The sequence below is a fragment of the Phaethon lepturus genome, unplaced genomic scaffold (genome assembly GCF_000687285.1).
Source record: "Phaethon lepturus isolate BGI_N335 unplaced genomic scaffold, ASM68728v1 scaffold4582, whole genome shotgun sequence".
In the NCBI taxonomy this organism is placed as follows: Eukaryota; Metazoa; Chordata; class Aves; order Phaethontiformes; family Phaethontidae; genus Phaethon; species Phaethon lepturus.
The window spans coordinates 34,051-54,772 of record NW_010522483.1 but is presented as its reverse complement, the minus strand read 5'-3'; the positions used below and the strand labels follow the sequence as shown (position 1 = coordinate 54,772).

The 20,722-nt window shown below is 39.2% G+C and overlaps 1 protein-coding gene across 1 annotated transcript in view; it reads right to left on the bottom strand.

Annotated features, from left to right (window-relative positions):
- Nucleotides 1-16,951, bottom strand: part of FAM49B (family with sequence similarity 49, member B) — a 44,273-nt gene extending 27,322 nt beyond the window's left edge. The window contains exon 1 of the mRNA XM_010281813.1: nucleotides 16,878-16,951. The gene's annotated coding sequence lies outside the window, so the exon portion shown is untranslated. The remainder of the gene's footprint in view (nucleotides 1-16,877) is intronic.
- Nucleotides 16,952-20,722: the final 3,771 nt, after the last annotated feature.

The following is a 20,722-nucleotide window of genomic DNA, read 5'->3' as shown; positions in this document are numbered from 1 at the left end:
CCCCCCCCCCCCCCCCAAAATACACCACTAAATTCCTGGGGTTTCAATCACCAACATCTTATCGAAACAGTGGAAAAACAATTTATGCCACCAGATTGAAAATGTTTTTGTATAGGAAAGTTAGTGTTCAGGGTACTTAAAAGTTGTTTAAAGCTGCCTCTGATGTCAGTCCTTTTGGCTAAACTGACTTTGATACAATAAACTGTTTTAGTTGAAACTGAAGCTACTTTTTTTGAGATCACACATCATCAATAAAGTCTCCTTTCTGAACAAGACTGAATTCAAAACTTGTCATATCAGGAAAATGGAGGCCTGCCAGGGAAAATAGTCTAGTGAAAAAAGGCTCATATTCCACAAAACCAGAATTGTAAAGTACGGTCAGATCAGTGTTTATACAGTCCATTTTTCCACTTAGAGGAAATAAAGGGAAAGGCACTGAAGAATCCACAGTGCCTTTAGAAGAGGCAGTCTTAAAGTCTTGTTAATTTGGGAATATTTTAGTGGCACAGCTGACACTGAATGACTTATTTGACAGGAGCTACAATAAAATAACTAAGCATGCCCACAGAAGTCTGGAATAAAACCCCAATTTGTCTGGAAGGATTACTCTTATTTTTAAAACAGAACTTGTATTGAAAAGGGGAGAGACTATGCTCCAAAAATCTGCTCTGATTTACCCTTCAACAACTAAATGCACAATTCTTCTAAGAGTGAATCTGGGGCTAAAAAAAAATAAGTAGATACGCTTTCCTCTTTCAAAATGATACAAGCTCAACATGCTTTCTAACTTAATTCTGCATAATGTTCTTAATTCAATTACATTGCAATCATCAGGGGGAAAAAAACCAAACTTTTTTTAGTTCAAGGACATTTACATTCAAATGCAATTTACACTTTTACTCATTCCTTCAAAGTCTGAAATTTTAAAAGTTACTTTTGCAGTGCTGTAACTCCTCCAAGAGAGGAACCTTATAGTTCGATCTTCCAGAGAAAGGGAAGCTTCCCACAAATGTATTCATGTTATGGTAGAGCCTTAGAGCTCCGAGAGCCAGCAATTTCCCTCCAGCCCAAATACTGCTTTAGTCCATGATACTGTGACATTATCATGGAAACAGTAGCTGATCTTTAATTCTGTCTTTTTTCAAAATAGGCTAAGAATATCCTATTTCTATCAGGTATATAAAGATGCAAAAAAGCATTTAACAAGAGATGCTGTAGATTTACAGATTGCTTTTTTATTATTTTGCAGAAAAGCTTCTTACTCTACAAACGACGGCATGCCTATTAAAACTTTGCTATACTACCACTTACCAAGAAAGTTTCGTATTTCAAGGATGTCAGTCTATAATTTAACAGCTGTCAAGCTCCCATCTCCAGCAAAAATAAAAGCCAAAAACCTAACAATAATTTGTGTAAGTCCTCCTCCTGCCAGCTTTTCATCTCAGTAAAGAGGAAAAAAAAAAAAAAATCACAAGAACCCCAAAACCTGCAATTTTTATTTAACTGCTAGAAAAAAAAATAATCTTTTCCATCCCTAACTTCACTATAGTGTCTAGTCCAATTGATCTGCCACCTTTTAGTTGGTGTTTCACTTGTGAAAAAGCACTCCTCTTCAAGCCTAGTTTTATTTAGAAATGTGTTTTCTTTCGAAATAGCTGAATTCCCACCTGTAAGAATCAGGCTCCCGTACGTATCAGCACCCGAGCTGGATGAAGTTGCACTGAGGCTCTAACAAACAGCCTTGGTAACACTGCCATCTAATGTAGCAGGACAAGGAGTACAGTCATCTGCATCGCTCTTTAGTACTCAAATGAAATGTTTTCTTTTAGTTTGGCTCTGAACTGTTGCACCCTTTTAAGTGCCTTGGCTTTCAAATCCTACACTAACAAATAATAAAAAATTACCTAGTGATGAGGTTGATGGGTATAAATAGTCATTGACATGTTCTATCTCAAGGGATTTTTTCGGAATGTCACAGTACTAAACCGCAAACCCCGTGTGTATGAACCTGGCACTGACTGTCCATCTGCAAATTCAGTTCAATGACACACCAGCTCTGAGCTCCCAAGAAGGAAGGGAAGTCCTATGGCCTTGCAGATCACAGAGCTGGAAGATTTCAGGTTAACTTTCTAACTATCCTGTGCAATTTCCTTTTTCTGGGACACCACTCAGACAAAGTATGCTTGCAGAATATAGTAGGCTAACAAAACACATGAAGTTACTGATGAGTTACAGAAGACTACCAGCAGAATGATACTCCTTCCCATCCCATCTGTTTCCAGAAACAGTAACAGACAGGTATTAGGCAGGGTGGGGCGATAAAATTGGTCTCTGCAAAGTTGTTTGCTGCTTTGAAATTACACAAGAGATTTCTTGCAAGTCCAAGGTTCTACAGCTGTCTCTGTTATTTCCAGTTACTTCTTCTTCAGATAGCCTCATGAGGCCTAGTATCAACTACTTTGAATTCAGATAGTTTTCCATGTTAGAAAATAAGTGTAAAACAAACAAAAAACCCCAGACCACATCAGTCTAGGCTCCTCTAGGTTTGCTAAATCTATTATCTTTTATCTCATTTTCCACGCCCCCCAAAATACCTCAGATTTTCCACCTTAAAATCAAACTAAAGGTGTCCCGTAAGTGTAAGATATCATACGACAGCTTATTTTCATCCATCTATTGGAAATACCAAGGCACATTTGCTATTTTCCAGTGATACTACACAACCTACAATTCCTTAAGATCAGTAGCAAGTATGCAGAACATGCAGAGTTATGATTTCCTGCACCAGTCCATCTATGAACTCTACAAGTTTGTCTCATCTTGTCTCACAAGGAATCTGCAGCAGTTCTTGGGGAAAACCAGGTACATATGTGGAACAGAGAGCCATTGAAGAATACTGAATACTTTTAATATGTATTAAATGTATCATCTGGCTCAGAAAAATACTTGACCTGGAAATATTTACATACTAGAAGAACCACCAATATATGCTCTTCCTGTTCCTGCTCTCCCCTAGGCATCTGCTCATGTTTGAAGGTTCATGTTCTATTGGATTTTAAGCTTTTTTTCAAGTTTTAACCTTATTCAAAAAGCAACATCTAGCGAAGTTTGGCCCATTCTTTGGAGCTTAACCAAAGTTTTCAGTAGTCTCCAGTTCTTTATCACTTATCTTACTGGTGCTTTCTGGTGTTCCTTGGGTAGGGCTTCTGCCAGTCCCTTCAAACCCCTCACCATGACTCCCAGCTGGTTTAAGATGCTGTTACGCATTTGGCAGCTACTTTGTCTCAGCACAGCTGAGAAGGTGAAAGAATCAGCAGACACCTGAACTTTACAGATGAAGTGGACACTACCACCTTGGTTCATAAACATTTTCCCCTCAGTATCTGAAAGATTGTTGATGCACAGTTTCTTCAAAGAAAACAGGTTTCTTGCCACATGCTGTAGCTGTTCGCTGGGCAGCCTTCCTCCTTCTGCAGGCAGTACCATTCCCAGCAATGCCCCTTGAGTTTCGCTAGCTTTCCTGGATGACTCTCACCTTCCTGAGCAGAAGCAGCACTATTCTAGCAGAGGAGTATGTGGTGGTTGTGAAAAGATGAGCAAAACCAAGTGCACACAGGCAGAAGTAAGATGGTGATTCCTGGGGACTGTACCTGGCTAGACAGACCCATGGTCTGACTCAGTTTAGTGACTCTTACAACGTGTCCTTTGCAAATGCACACTATGCTGTAAATAAATGTTTGCATTAGTTTGAATTGCAAATTTGCTAATACACACTTATCCATGACTTCGGAAGCAAAGACCACCAAATGAAAAAGGTACTACTGCTGCTGACACTGGGTGTTTTTCCATTATTTTATTGTAGATTTGGAGAATACTGCTGTATGCTTGCCCAGTTCCTAGACTCATTCCATAACCCTGGAGAGGCAAGTCAGTAGACTACAGGGACTGTTGGTCTGACCCAGCATTGCCGTAAGTGCTCCTAAGAATTACAGAAGTGTGATATAAATCTCATCAAAACCAGTGATTCTGCGAAACAAGTATTTTAATACATCAATCATGCATTAAAACAAGGGACAATTATTTTAGTGACACATTTATAATGCCATATATTCTTAATTCCTGAATGGAGTATTCAAATAGTTTTGGACATAGCACTTGATAATGTTTTCTGCTGTTGTCAACAAAACTGATGACAAATCAATTTAATCAGCTCCCCAGAATTCAAAGGGCTTTTTGATGATTAATCAGAAATGGAAGAAAAATAAATCCTACCTCATGTTTGGGAGCATTACCTTCCCAGTCTGACAGAAGATAGTTGGCTATGCTAGCACAGCACAATAAACACATGAAGTATAACACACAACTCTATGCAGTAGCTTAGATAACAAGTAGCAGGTTATAGCAGGTTATAAAGCTAAAAGCTAAAGCCTTCAAATGAGCATATGCCACCTCTTCAGTCTTACAAGCCAGTTCAGAATATCGTTTTCTGGTACAAGTCATCTGGTTCAGAAATTATTTTAAGTTACACAGTAACTTTACTAAAGACACTGAGAAAGAAAAACCACCAAAACATTATCTCTTCATCCACATCTTCCAAGAAGTTTAAGCACAATCTTCCAGAATAAGTTCTTAAATGCGGCCAAACTACTATACTCCGTGCACACTAAAAATGACTGTATTGAAACAATGGGACTTCTTCGCATCACTACGGTGAGGAGTTTTCCAAATCATTATCAAGCTGTGTGATGAGGTACCATGTAAGCAAAAAACCAAACACTTGCATCGTTTTTTAGCATCTTTAATCAGAGAGGCATAGAATAGGTTTTAGATCAGGAATTCCTAGTGAACACCAGAAATTTCAAAAATTGTAGAAGCAAATGGGGGGGAAAAAAAAGAGTTCTTGAAGAGAAAATTGCTAATATTCATCACAGTGCCATTTCCTGTCCTTTAATATATTATAATTTTTGCATCTTGTATGTCAGAAGAGTTTTCAAGCAGGTTAAGTTCCATTTCTTACCTACAGCCAGCGCTGCACTCTGTTCTTGGCCTCCAGTCTGTTTTAAAAGAAAAAGATATTATGAAAATTCGTTCTTTTGCAACTGAATTCTTAAATGCAATGCTGCGTGACCTTGTAAAAGCAAACACACATCTGTTCCAGACATTGTACTATTTTTCTGCATCTACTTCATAATCATGGTTCTGGATCTATATGGCACTATGACTTTTGAAAAATATGTTAAAAAAATAGAATGCAGAACTGTGTTTTATCTCCAGGCATATAAGTAAATAGGGAACACAATTATTTGGCAACAAACATGTTTCTAGGGAAAAAGGCTGCTGGTGTTAGATAACCTATAAGAACACGTATCCCATAATAAATTTAATTACTGAAGTGGCAATAAAATAACAGTGGCAAATTTTTCCACTTGCATTTCACTTTGCAGACACAAACTTTCTTTTTAAAGGGAATAAAATAAGATTCTTAATTCAACCAAAACTGGCTCTTGAAAAAAGTCATGGCTTGCATGCTATCTCCAGAGAAGGCACTTTCTAGTCACTGCTGAACACCATTTACTTCAAGGAAACTAGTGTTCTTTGACAGCTTCAGTCTGCTGTACAGACTATTAATCAGAATCTTAAGGCTGGTGAAATAATTATGTTAACAGTACAATTTAAAAGGAGAAGATATGGAGTACTACAGCATCTCATAAAGCTTCATAGGAAATAATAGTGTAACATTAGCTAGGAAAGGCTCTGAAGATCTACAGGGAAGAAGCAGAGTGGAGACCCTAGTGAGAACTACTCTTCACAGCCCACAGGCCTGAACATAAGCTAGAAGATGCCTGTCAGACACTGTTACAACTGTAGAAATTTATTTCTCCATTCCTTCCAGTGTATGCCTCTTTCTCTAAGAGGCTTCCCCCTTGACTAGGATTCCTTTGAGTAGCGTCTGCCTTCTCCTTTGCCAGTTGGCTTCAGATTCCCTTTGCTCTCTCAGTAGTAAGCAGCAGCCAGTACTTCAGGACAACTACTTCACAGGACAAAAAGACGGTTAACAGCACTATCTTTGTAAAAGCTGTTGCAACTTCCTTAAAACTCACCCACTCTCACTAGGCATATTTTAAATATGGTGGGTTTTTCTCCCTCCTCATGGCTGTAGACTGCTCCATTCGTGCTTTGAGACAAAGCAACAGAAATCAAACACTGAATGGAAAACATTGGTCCTGTGCAGGTCAGAGATGAACATAACTGACACTGCAAATAGAGAAACTGAAACCAAAGGCAGACTCAACATTACTTCAAAAAGCTGATTTCCTGAAAAAAGTGAAAGAAGAAACAAATAGCATTAATTTGTTACTACAGAAATGTCTAAATTTGCAACTGATAAAATTATTAGGAAAAAAACCTACAATTGCTTAGCTCTTACATCTTTCTGGACAGAATACTGCACTTACACAGGTACTTGCCACCTGCAAGACAAGTGTGCTGATGCTCAGGTAGCTTATCCTGAATGAATGAATGGCCTCGTAGAGCCATTAGGCAAAAGGGAAGCAACCGGGAAAGCTGAGGATTACAGGTCAGTTGGACTATCATCAACAACAGGCAAGGAGATGTTAGCACAGGAATCCATTAACTGGATTCCTGTCTTTTAGTACCGATCAGCACGCCCTCATGCAAAACAGATCAATGGACTGAGCACATTTGGTGCTATCAACTTGGTTTATACTGGCAAGCTGATAGATATTTGATTTTTGCACAGTGTGACTTCACATCACACAGTATTTTAAATTTAGAGGTTAGCACTATGCAATATAATAAAGCACTGTCTAAATGAATAAGGAATTGACTTGCAGATCTCTGACAGTCAGTGGAGAATAATAATAATCGGTGAACATCCATTAAAAAAAGCCAGATGTGAAACTAATGGTGTGATGGATTCTTTACACAATTAATTTTGGCACTTCCGGATGCACCTTAATTCAGACACAAGAGTATCTAAATGAAAGATCGCCAGTTGTCAGGTTCAGAGCGCATTACGTGGGTTCTCCCAGTTAGTACAGAAGATCTGCAAAACATCTGAGCGTCTTTCTGACTGATTCTTAAGGTTTGCATCTGCAGGTTAATATAGAAAGGATACCAAAAGGCACAAGATGAGACATGTACACTATATAATTTAATAGGTAGTGAAAATTGAATAATACAGAACCAAGAATTTTTTCCATTGCTTGTGATTCTGAGGCAGCAAAGCATTTAGCATTGTATTACAGACAGAAGCAGCTCTGGACGGGAAATTCATCTTTTACTCAATGGGTTAACAGCTCACAGATTTTGTTTAGGGGTTTGTTTTTTTTTTATATATATACCATTTTATGGAGTCAAACAGCAGAAAGATTAACGCATCCCATCTTCGGAATCTCTGTTTCAACTCCCCTCCTCCCTTGACTTGAAGCCTAACTTCACCACAGCAGAAAAAGGTCAAAGCATATGCTAACACCCCAGGCCAACTACAACAGGAATTTAAAGAACTGTCACAATAGTTGGTGAGCAAATGTGGAAAAACATCTACAGCCATTAGAGAGGGACAGTGAATCATCTAAACTGCAGCTATTCGTTTTCAGAAGAAAACGAAACCAAGCATCGTTCAGTTTGTCAGAGGAAAAGCCTGTAGTTGACACAAGTCAAATGGTACCCAAATATAAAAGACGCACTAAGTAAACCTGGAATCATTGTGGATAACAAAACTTGGAAAAAAAAATTAGTAACTAACCAACCATTGAATAAGCCCTGTGTTTTGGATATCTACCTCAAAACTGATGCTGCTTAACTTGGCAATACCTGAAAACAGATTTCAGAGGAGACAAGCTAACCGTTAACTTCCAGTAGGAAACCAATGTCTTCTGCCCAACCCTGACTGAACTAATTATGAAGCCTCTACACACAAGCATAGACTTGTCAGCAACTGTCAGTCAAGATTTGCTACAAGAACGGTGATTTTGCAGGCTTTCCAACACTCAGGTTTTTCTGCCTATGAAAAACTGAAAACATTGAGTAGTAAGAAAGAATTGACAACAACTTTGCAGTAAGAATCTAAATTACTTTCTGTGCACTTGAGTTGTACCTCAGCTCGTCAGGGAACTTCAGAAAGAGTTACTTCATGAAGCTTACAACACTTACTAAAGAAAGCTTGCACAGGATTCATGTACTCCATGTGAGGTATTAGGCATCCAGGCTTTAGTAGTCTTCAAAACACAACCCACTCCGCTCCTTCCACAGCAAATGTTTAACCTGTTTGTTTGAAGTTCAAGCTTGCACTAGGATCTCCCGTGGTAAGCATCAACAACTTGAACTCTGGGCAAGCCAGAGGTGGCCTACAGCACAGATGTTCTCAGCCCAGGAATCTTAGCCGCCCTTTGCATACTGCTGAACGGAACAGGCCCTGGCTCAAAGACTGCACTGCGCTGGCAATTTTTAGACACTTCTGCTCTCTTGCTTCAGTTACAGACTTGAAATTAGTTTGAGGAAACCACTCCAAAAATTGTCTTAGAAGCACACATTAAAACATAAAAAAAAGCCCAGTCCAAAACAGAACCACAAGTCAAATACATTCCACGTCTTGTGGGTAATAAAAAAAGAACACTAAGAAATGTTTAGGAATAAAACCTGATTTTTACTTTAGTAACAATAACAGATGGCTAAGCTATAAAAAAAATAAATCATAGCTAAGATCATGTTTCAAAGGAAGTTTCAGGGCATCTGCAGACGAACCCACGGTTCAATGCTAAATGGATGCAGACTCCAGTGTTAACATCAGTGATTCTGACAGAAGATTCTGCTATACCTGTATGGCAATCAAACATTAGATTAAGACTATGCAAAGGCAGTCTATCGCTACTGCAAAGTGACCTTAGTTCTTTCTAAGAAAGCAAATACACTGGCTGCCTGGCATAAAAACCACCTTTTTGACTTCTGGCTGCAGAAAGCTTCAGTTCAAATCTTTTTTCGCTATTAATTTTTATTGATCCTTCCAAAGCTAAATTGTATCTTAAAAGTTTATGTTTTATATTAAAGCGTTCCATATCCTATATAATTTCTCAATGACGTCTTACAGTAACTCCTATTACTTGCTACACTCAAGCCTGTGTTTTAGGTTTGTAATGTAACGACAGAAAGGGTGATCTGACATGAAGGCTTTCTTGGCAGTTCTCAACCTGTGATAGACACCTGCCAAAAGCATACGTTATGCTTTCTGTCCTTTATTCACAGATTAAAATGCATTTATGCCAATGTAACTCCTATTCTACATAGCTGTACTGGCATACAGCTCTTCATGGTGTGCATCCAAACATCTAGTGGCACTCTCAGTTCCATGTGCTAAGTTAGGTGTGCAATTAATTACTCAGCATACTCACTTCAAGTGAGGTCCAAAAGGTACCGTTTGCATTTCTCTAAAGCTTAGCCTGGAGATTTGGCTTCAAAAGGAATGTAGCAAAGAGCCATCAGGTTTGCTTTGAACAAAATATTTCAAAGAAGTTTAGATGCTGCACTATAGATTAACAAGACAAGGTTATCTACATCTAGCCCTTTGTATCAAAACAAAGCAAAACGAGGGAAAACCACAGATAGTTGCAAAGCTCATATGGCATAAGAGGTTATTCACACATATATAAGACCAATAATCAGCATGAAAATTTATATTTCATCCACTTACAGGTATGTTTTCCACAACAAACCATTACTTTGGCTTAGTGGGAACAGTAAAATGAGCTACCATAATCCTCAGCTTTGCATCTTGTTCTAGGTAAAGCTTTGACAAAAAAGCTGCAAGTTGAAGACAAAGTATGAGGAATTTTGTCCCAGAAATCAGAAAGTTAATTTAAGAACTTCCAAATAAACTTTTTCACTTCTCAAAGCAAGTGAGAATATTAAATGCTGGGTAACCAGAAGACAAATAAGGACCGTTAGGAAAAGAGATGGGACTTCTTTAGGTTATTTAACTTGGGGTGGGTTTTTTTGTTCATGGTGGTTGGTTTTTGGCAGGGGGGGTGTGTGTGTGTAGAACTGTGATATTTTAGTCCAGGCTATACAACTTTCTGTTTTACTGCAGAAAAAAAAGCAAAAGCCTGCAAGAATTATTGAAGCAAGTCCTGTGTCTAATAGTCAATTATTCGAACAACTGAACCTGCTATTTCTGGTAGGTATTACCTCCTACATTTCCTTTGAACTTCCATAAATCTAAATCCTGAAGCGATTTAGTACCAGGTATATTACACAAGCAGAATTTTGAAGAACTATATAGCATTCAGGGTTTCACTCCTAAAAAAAGAACCTAAATATTCCTAAGCTAGGAAGAGATATTGGATACCTTTGCATTAAATGATATTGCCACTTGCTGTCTATTGCACATTTAACTTCTCTATGACTACTTTGCACTAGTATTTTTTTTGCAGTTGATGCTTCCTTTGATGTTACGCTGTTGTATCCAGTTGTAAAAGTATTCCTATATACCAACCAAGTGATTCAACAACTTTTTTCTCAGCTATACAAATGATATAATTTCTTAGGAATATGGCAAAGTTTAAGACTGAGAGTTCTGACTCAGTATCAGCATAACAGAAACAAAACCATACCCTGCCCCAGGAAATTTGCAGCAATACTCATCCACTTGTGTAATAAAAACAGTAAGACAACAAAAGGTCAAAAGGGCTTTTCCATTCAACACTATTAGTAGCATATTATCAGCTCTGAGCAACCCCCAGACCCATAGCCCTGTTCAGTAACACTTAACCAGAGGAGTCCTTATTTCTTATAATCTGGATTTATATGCTCAGGGTAAACCACTTTCCTCAGGACTACACTAAGTCATCCGAGCAGAAAGGAACTTCTATCATGAAAGGAAACCAACCAGAGAAGAGAGTAACTTAACACCTAAAACATCTTTTTGCTGGTTTTAGTGAGTTCTAACATAAACTGGTTCCTCAGCAGTACCAGAAACTGAGAGCTGAAGCCATAGCTAATAGTCTGATAGGTAAAACCGTAAAATGAATCTAGACCTAAGCCCATTAGGCTTGAGCTACAGAAGCTTCAGAGGCAACACCTCTGCCGCTCAGAGGCAATGGATTTGTTTATTCCAGATTTCAAAGAATGCAGACTAGGTTTTAAAAAGCCTGAAAAGGCCTTCCTATGGAAACCAGCAGCAGTAAGTTTTGCCACATGACTTGCTGACTCAAGAGCCGAGAAGGTTTTTTTGCTTTAGAGCTCCTTCTCCCAAAGGTCCCTAGTACTGCCCCACTAAGCAAGCCTCAGTAGAGGCAGCTCCTTTGTAGCAGTAACTCATGCACAAGCCAGGATGCAACACTGTGCAAGAGTGACTCCATGATGGATCCTTCCGACAAGCAGTAATTTCTGGCCAGAGTAACTGTCACATAGTGCTGAGACTCTTGAAAGCACCTCCAGCCTGCCCCAGATTACCCAGAGCTCCACCTACACAGAAAGGTTTGTGGTAACTGTTTCAGCTAAAATTTAAAAAAAAAAAAAAAAAAAAGGATAATATTTCAGATCAGCTAAACAGTAATGTTCCAGTAACGGAAGTTTCAAACATTCTAATACAAAGAAAACCATGGGTGATTAGATGCCAATAAAAATGATAAACAAGAATACTCAAACCAATCATATCAATCACTAGCTGTCCAGAAAGGAAGAATCTAACCATGTTATTTTAACCTGTGACCTGAAATGTTTATTGGGTAGCATTTAATATGGAAGCATGCACAAAAGCTAGAGAATACAGAGTAACAAACATTAAGAGACATAACACGGGAATGTCCGGGCCCAGCTCCTAGGGACCATTGTGTGTATTCAACAGCTTTGTCCAACAGTCAGGAAAAAAAACAGTAGCCATACAACAAGGTCTTAATTCCTGCATTGTAATTTAATGATACTGAGTCTTAACAGCTACCCAGTATTTCTGCTCAGTTATTTCCAAAATTAATACCACGATGAGCTAAAAGGAGGCAAACTGCATCAGGGAAGTTCAAAGTTCAGGTTGGACATTAGGAAAAGGTTCTTCACTGCGAGCGTGGTTGGTCACTGAACAGGCTCCCCAGGGAAGCGGTCATGGCACCAAGCCTGTCAGAGTTCAAGGAGCATCTGGACGATACTCTTAGTCATATGGTTTAGTTTTAGGTAGTTCTGCAAGGAGCAGCGAGTTGGACTCCATGATCCTGATGGGCCCCTTCCAACCTGAGATAGTCTATGACTCTAAATAATAAAATTGCAGTTATGCAGCCAAGCAGTAAGCTGAATATTAACCAGATTTGATATAGTCCAAATCCCTAGAGTTAAACCTCCCTCCCCCCCCAAATTTCCTTTAACATGCATTTAAGAGTCCTTCTGTAAGTCAGGAAGTGAAATAAGCAACATCTGACATTAACCCAATAGAAAAAAACCCAAAAACATAAAACATAGTACTAACACCCAGTCACCTGTCTCAACAAGCACAGCTTTTCAGGTCAAATGTCTTTCTTATGAGAAAAGTTTACATATTTTGCTGGTCTGTTTAAAAACAACATTAAACTAATGTCTTTGATTTGAAGGCTCATTGGACAAACAGAATTAAACAGTTCATGTTGTCCTGAGCAATTATTAATGGGTGGAGAAAAGTAGCAGCCTTACCTTCATAAACAAATCGGCACTGGTGAAATCTGAAGCAGAACAGAGTTTACTAAATGTGCCATTCAGCCAGATTCAAAACTCATTTCTTTTTCAACTTCACTAACTGTTGCAGTAGGACTACTGCATGGAACGGAAGGATATTTTGAAAGAGCTCTACACTAAATTCTGCTTGATTACAGTAAAAAACAGACAAAATCCTGTCACTGATAATTTGCAGATTACTACCACCTTTTGGTGGTAGTCATCTTAGTTTTAAGTCATCTTAGGTCCACTATGAGAGAAAAGATACATTACATTGATCAGCACAGACAGAGTATTTACATTTAAAGTCTAATAGTACGTATCAGCAATTAAAACACAGGATTGCACAAAAGCTTTTAGCCCCTCAATCTATTCCTATGCTATCAGAACCAACCACATTAAACAAGCCCGAGAATAAAAATACAGCAAGGAAATAGGAGACTGCTCAGATTGGCCTAAAAAACCTGTCAGCTATTCCTCTTTCTTGCCTTAGATACCAGCATTAATACAAAATAAATGCATGCTGGTAGAACACCAGTAAAATGATCAGAATTTCTACCAAAATATTTTATAGCGAGTGTCAAAACCACAAAAAGTACTTAACTTCCATATACCAAGAATCATTTCAACAAACCTGCTTTCACATGGGCGACAAATCAATTCAAGAAGCTCTGCTGAATCAGAAATAGAATTTATAGGCAAACCTACAGCAATATATTTAGAGCAACACTACCAAAGGAGATTGTTTTTAACTTGTGGCACAAATGGGAAGTAAAAGTGGTTTCAGCTGTCACAAAGACATCCATTTTTCTTCATGTATTTATGGTATATAGCCTCATTGTGATGGATTCTTCTTTCACCCCCAATGATTCCCACATTACACTAGTGCGGGTATCTGGTAGGCCCTGCGGTGAAAGCTTTTCAAGTTGCTCAGAAGCATTTGTAACTTCACTTTCTACGATGGTTACATAGGTTGCCCCTAACAAAAAAAATCCTTCGAAAAGCACACTTTAAAAGCTGCACATTTTTAATACCCGTTTCCTTGTTTAATGAAGGAAACATTTAGCACTGAACAAAACTAAACAGAACCTTGCTTTATATTTCTTGCAGCACATTTGAATTTATAAACTATGCAAAACCATACAGAATTCCATAATACATGCAATATGGCCCTACTCAATACAGTATCTCTTCTGAATGAGGTCCTTCACTTCTAACCTTCTGTAGGCACACAGGGATGGGGACAACTGGAACCAAACCCTCCTGCTCTTTTGAAGTTTTACACATATTAAGGGATTTGCACTAGAAGACTGAAATCATTACCGAAGAGATTTTAAAGATTCTCCCCACAAGGAAGCAGAACATTTAGAGATGTGTCAGCCAGACACATGCTGCTCTTTTAAGAGCTATACAAGCCACAACAAAGAACTCTCAAAATTAATAAGAAAATGACAGGTATGCATTTGGTTCCACTTTGCAAACATAATACTGAAGATGTTTTCATATTTATTAAAAATTAGCACAAAATGCAAAACCTGTTAATCCACAAACACTGCGGTATCAGTGCTGAAACAGGGACTCCACAAAACATCAATCAGTTTGCTCGAAACACCTCCCCATCATCGTTACAGGGGAACAATTCTAAGCTGCATGCAAAGATATTTAAATCTTCAAGCATGCAGACATGTTCAAGCTGCATATGAGAGATAAAGCTATAAAATAAGAATGAATAATTATCAGAGATTATATGCAAAAGCAGGAGATAATTATCAAGATCTTTTCTGAATGACTGGTACTCTGGAAAAATAATCCCATACAAGTTAACGTAATGAAAAAGAAAAGTTAACATAATGAAAAAGAAAAGCTAACACAAGAAAAATAGGGCAAACACTAAAATACTGTAAGTCCTTCAGTGCCTGTGATAATGGACAGCTGAAACATCATAACCAAAATAAACACCACCTGGATAAAATAGGCACACATGTCTTATACAACCATTTGGGCTGGTCTGCACCACACCAAGGTCCAGCTGGCTTAGTATTTCTGTCTCAGCACCGGTCATGCAAGACCCAGACATACTCTGCCCCAAAGGATGCGGTGTTCACGTGTCACATTCTCTTTTCAGCACATGCCCAGAGTAGGAGGCCTGAGCTGAGACCTGGTTCAGGTCTAAAATGTGGTAGAGCTCAGTAGGCTCTCGGCTTCCCAGACCGAAGTTAACGCTGGAAATGGTGACAGTTTGCGCAGCACTACCCCTGAGCTAAAAAGCTCTTCTTGGTCCTAAAGGAAATTAAGACAAATACTCTACCTCAGTTGCAGACAAAGAGCTACCTTCTAGAATTATCCAGTTTCACTCAGCATGACCATCCCGTTAAACTTCATTCTCAGAGATGGGGGGATGATGGGGTGGGAAGGAAAACTCAAGTAGGGAAACGGTCAGAAGACCCCTCACTGCTACGCATACGCACTTTTCCATTTTCTGTATGGGGCAAGCTATGTACTCCAATTTAGTGGCAGATTTACATTATTTATTCACATCATATATGACCAGAATGATCCAAAGTATTACCCTAAAAATTACTATCAGATAACTACAATGTGGTTCAAACCTTGTGTCGGTAATACAGTGCTTTGGTACCTTGAATTGTGACAGACTACACACCGTGGTTCTTTCTGCTATAAACTGAAGGACGTGCATTTTCAAATTGGGCATTTGGGAAGGAGTCTCATGCATTTTAGTGTCAGGAGCTACTATTTTACAGAGACAGGCAACAAAGCTCTTGAACTTCTCACTCACAAATAGCCTTGTACTATTCAAGTCATCTTTATATAAAAATGAAAGACTACATAAATTCAAACTGTTTTCACTATGTCATTTCTGACAGATGCGTATTATTGACCACTATTAAGCCTTCAAAACTTTCCTATCATTAATCTAGGTTTGGCAGAGTGGCAGAGTAACAGAACAAAGTATTTTAATATTCTCTGTAAGCCCTGGTTGTTAGCAACAGCTACAAAACACAACTTCATAAAGTTATCCTCTATTTCTTATAAAATTTAGGCAAATTATCTGGCATGTGAAGATTAAAAAAGCACCTGTAAATATTTGGCTCCTAAAAGCTTAATGTTTCTTTACTGGCGAGGATGCTGCTGCTTTCCACGTTCATCCTTGGGACTCAGCTGCATGACCCCATTCCAGGCTAAGGACCCCCTCCTGACACAAATTTACTTAGCCCTGTAGCTCAAATGGTAGTAGTAAACAGAAGGGAAGGATTCAAGTTTTATAGAAGGTATATGGTAAGGTATAATCAGAGAGGAAAACTGAATGCGTACTTAGTTTACAATTCTGTACATGTCTTCCCCCATACTGAAGATTGCTACTTCATTTACAACATTAAGTATTTGAGAAGCAAGCTGTAAATCTGGTACCTACTATCAATGTGCCTATGGTTTAGCTATACCAAGACATATTTGGATGTCGTAAATTCTCATGTTTCCTTGTGATTGCCTTGTAATATCTTCACTTATGGGCTGGTAAACTGCTACTAAGCGGTCACAGCTCTTCACTGATCCTTTTACCATTCTGAACCTACAGATGATTTTAAATGACAGCGAATTACGGTATGTCCTTAGTTTTATCAGCTATTATTTTCACTGAAAATTATGCCTCGACAAACACCCATAGATGCACATTAATAGCATCTTCCAAAACACCTGGACACTCAAATTAGCATGCCTAGCCATGTTCAACTTCTAAACTAGACTTTGTTCCCCTCCCCGCCGCCCCTCTCCAGGCTCTGAAGCATCAGATTTGAAGGTTCAATGTTTGACTACCACACTTCAAATAGTCTTTATATAGTACGAGGTACAGACACATCGTATTAGTCTCAGTGGAACAGGCAAATAGACAATGCTTAACATCCCACTACAGAAAAAAGGTTAGTCTTTTCTTTCCCCTACTGTAAGAGCAGGAATTTAATCACATTGTATTCTGATTTAAATACCCATGTTATCCACTGCTACTGAACCTTTTCTCTGGTAAGCTGCAGTTAATGATGTGATTTGTTTGCTTGTTTACTACTTCTTGCTTTCAATAAATCAAAATATTTTATGCTCCTTGGTCTAAAATATTATGGAAGACAAAGAAACATTCTACAAGCAAAGACACCTAAGGAAGTGTTTACCAGTTGGTGGTATCTTCTTGCAGTCTTAACAGAGAACTCCCTTCCTCAAAGTATTGATGCAGCAGCTCGTCTTCAGAATCTGCATAAATAGAAGAATCCCATTAAACATAAAGAATATACGGTACTTCAGTTACATAAGCCAGTGCCACGGGTAAATCAAAGTTAAACCTGCAGTGCCAAGCAACCTATATAATTCTTTAGAAATACAAATAAAACATGCCGATTTCAAAAACAGTTGTGATTTTATGGAAGTGATATTACAAGCAAACGGAGAGGCATCCTTACAAACTCTTCTGTGAGTCAGTAAGGCAATCAGGCATCCATGATCACAAGCATCAGAAATAGAGCACTGCATCTCCGCATTACTGACTGAAGTTACACATAGTTACAGCACACACACAAGAGTGTTACATCTCTGCATTACTGAGCCAAGTTACACTGAGTTGCAGCAGAAAAAAGTAGTTCTGGGGTTTTTTTTGCAGTATCATATATATTGCGTACAGGGAAAAATGCTTCATTGCTATGGTTTTCATCAGTTAAACACAAATTCAGCCAACGGCAGTTTTCACCTTTATGAACTTACTCAAGGATTACTTAGATTTCCTGCTTCAAAACTAAGTTTCTGGTTTAGAAGATTAGTATTTGTATGGTCAGACAGAACAGCACTTCCTATGGAAATGCGGCACTGAGACCTACTGCAAGCATTCCAAGGGTCTTTAACTTCATTTGGAGTCCACCTTTTGTAGTACAGTAACTGATGCTTAACTGGCCAAAACTGGCATCTTTCTGTTGTGGTGAAAGGTTCATAAGCCTTTTCCATTTGGGGTTTTGTAGGCTGCTTCTGTTTCAGGGATTTCAGCTAATTTAAATCCTTGTGTGTCATCACTTAATCTGCCTCCAGTAAAACCACTGTTGCTCCTACTTCAGGTATTGTTCCTGGTACCAGAATCCGCCCTGTCAATATGTCACATCCCAAGGTTTCTTTTAAAGAGTGATCTTCCCATTTTGTACTACAATTCTCTTCCTGCTTCTGCAGCAAAGCCAAACACATTCTGCTATGCATCTGTTTCTGGCATAATTTTTTTTTAGAAATATAAAATCCCTGTCATGGCATTGCAGATCCAGCTGAAGAGGCGTGAAATATTCAGAATTAGTTTTATTTAATCAGCTATCAGCTGCTCCTCTTACATCAGACAATCCTGATTAACAACCATTTAATGAAAAAATATGCTGCTTTGCAGTGAAATTTCTAATCACAAAGGCCACAGTGTTACTGAGTTGTCCCAGATTGAGAAGGGTGGAGAGAAGGGGAAGAACTATGCAGTATAGAGGGTGGGGAATTATTTTAGTCACAGTGAAAACCATCATTGAAAGATACTACTCATTCCCTCCTCCCCACAAAAGAAAAACTTGCAAAGTCAACAGCACAGCTAGGAGAAGAGGAGAAAGCAAGGAATCAGAGTTACTACATGAAATTTAATTGACAAATAGAATCAAGGGAGCCTACTCACAGCTACATAGAAGCAAATAGTTGCAACAGACAGTTCAAAAGTAAAAACAAAAAGAGAGTAATGACAGTCAATGATAACTTTTGCCAATTTGTGTCAAGGCTAAGATAAGCAGATGCCTGGCAAATTAATGTGGGTTTTTTTCCTGCAAATGTTGTATGAAGCACTATACCTCTCTCTTGCAGAAAGGTAAATCTAAAAAACATCGAAGACACCTTATTCACTTTGTTAAAGCATAGGCTTTGTTTTAACAATTGCTCCACTACCCCATTTCAGTCCCTTTCATTCCTCCTGCCAAGCAACTGTATAAAGTTGACAATTCAGTTAAAACCTTCTGAATGGAAGCCAAGAGGTCTTGTACTCACATGCTGCTTGCTAAGTCGCTGAGCAGAGCGGCACTGTCACTGTCTACAGCCTGTTAACTGGATTTGAAAGTTCTGCTGGCTGAGTGACCATTTATGCAATTGCAACATGTGCCATTTCCTTCAACACACTCAACAAAAATACTTCTACCCTGCCACACTACAGGATGAAAAGTTTCCTATTCAGTACCAGAGAATGGATTTTTTTTTTTCTTTCCCCAAGCATAACTGATCATTTCATTAAACAGAAAACTTGTGTAACCCTCCACTGAACCAACGCACGTATCATCGTGTTGCCAAATTTAAATGTTTAAACTTCCTCATAACTGAAGCAGCATGCAGGATTTTGTTTTAGTGAAAACAGTACCTAAGCCTGCATGGAGACTCTTCTGCCCCTCCAGTCCCTCGCTGCTCTGCATCGCCCCTTCTCCTGGCTGCTCAGCACCTCCCGCGCTGTAGTTCCGCCCTGACAACCCGCTCCCGCGGACTGGCCTTCAAGCCAGAACGGGAAGCAAGCGCCGGCAGCTACAGCTGCGCAGCAATCCTGGATGGGAACAGTCAATCTGGCAGAACAGCAATAGTGGACTGGAGGGATCAGGGAAACATCCACGCGCAGAAGAACTATGGAATCTGCCAGTGCTGGGCAAAGGAAGGAACTGGAGAGGCAAGAGGCTGCGGCACAGACCTGCTGGCCAGGAGCGACTGGCAGCACCGTACGTCGAAAGGACAGGGGTGCTGAAGCGGGGGCACGCACCGAAACCTGCAGGCACACAGTCCCTTTGGAAGATCTCCCCAGCTTTCAAGGAAACAATTCCTTATACATGATGTATAATCTGGTTCAGCTGATAAAACCTGTCAAGAGAGCTTTCTTTTTAAGTAACAGATCCCCAAAACATAACCTACTGTATAAATAACACAGCTGAGAAACTAAGCTGCCACCTTAGTTTTCAGTCAATATTTGTTAAAAAATTAATCTTCTTTACTTCAATAGACCTTTGTGGAGTAAATTAACAGTGTTTCTTTGACAGGCTAATGAGAATAGCAGGTAAACAACAAAAGAGTAGGCTCATTCTCAGAAGATACCTTTGCCTGCCCTCCACACGCTGTGTTGGCATAGCTTTGTAAGGATGATGAGTTCAAAAGAAGGAAGCAGACAATAAACCTACTTGTTGCTGGTAAATTAGGGAGACTTCACCTATTCATTTAAGCAACCATCCCTTACTTTATTAGCTTTCTCACTTAAGGGGAAGGTGGAATTAAACTCTGAAGTACAGCATCTGATTAAATCATGTTCTCCATACAAAATTCATGCTCAACAAAGCTATTAACCGTAAAGAAGCAAAGAGTCTTCTGTGAATCGCACAGTGTTCATTTTCCTCTGGCATACATGTTTCAACAGGCAGAACCTCAGCCACTGCTTCCCAAGCCTCCAAGTTTTGCACTCATTTGAGCTACAAGGAAGAACACTTCTGAGATTTATTAACGGCTACGTTCTCAGGAGAGAGTGGTAAAGCCAGTAACACGGGGATTAATAGGTTTTACCAAGAGATTCAGCACAGCCCATGCAAGACAGTTTGCTGAAACACTGCAGCAAAACAGGTAGTTACTGCCAGATATAGCAGTTTCTAGGTAGGGTCTTAAAGTTACCTCAGATAATTTTTCAGCCTTTGCCATCGCTACAGCAAGACCGGCAGGTGCAGCCCAGGTAAGCCCTGTGTCGGAGCTGGCGGTGAGTCTTCACAGGCAGGTAACAGAGATGTCTCAGGGCTGAGATGCAGAGGGAAATGGAGGCCAAAGCATTTGCTGAAATTCCACATAAACCCTTGACTGCTGACCCAACATTCCGCACTCCTGTCTTCTGCTGTGCTCCAGTCAGACACTTGCCTCCCAAGGTGACCATCTGGGGTGGCCCAAGATGCCATTTTATTTCCTCTGTGACAGGTAACTTACACAGCATCTTCAAAAGCCCAGAGAA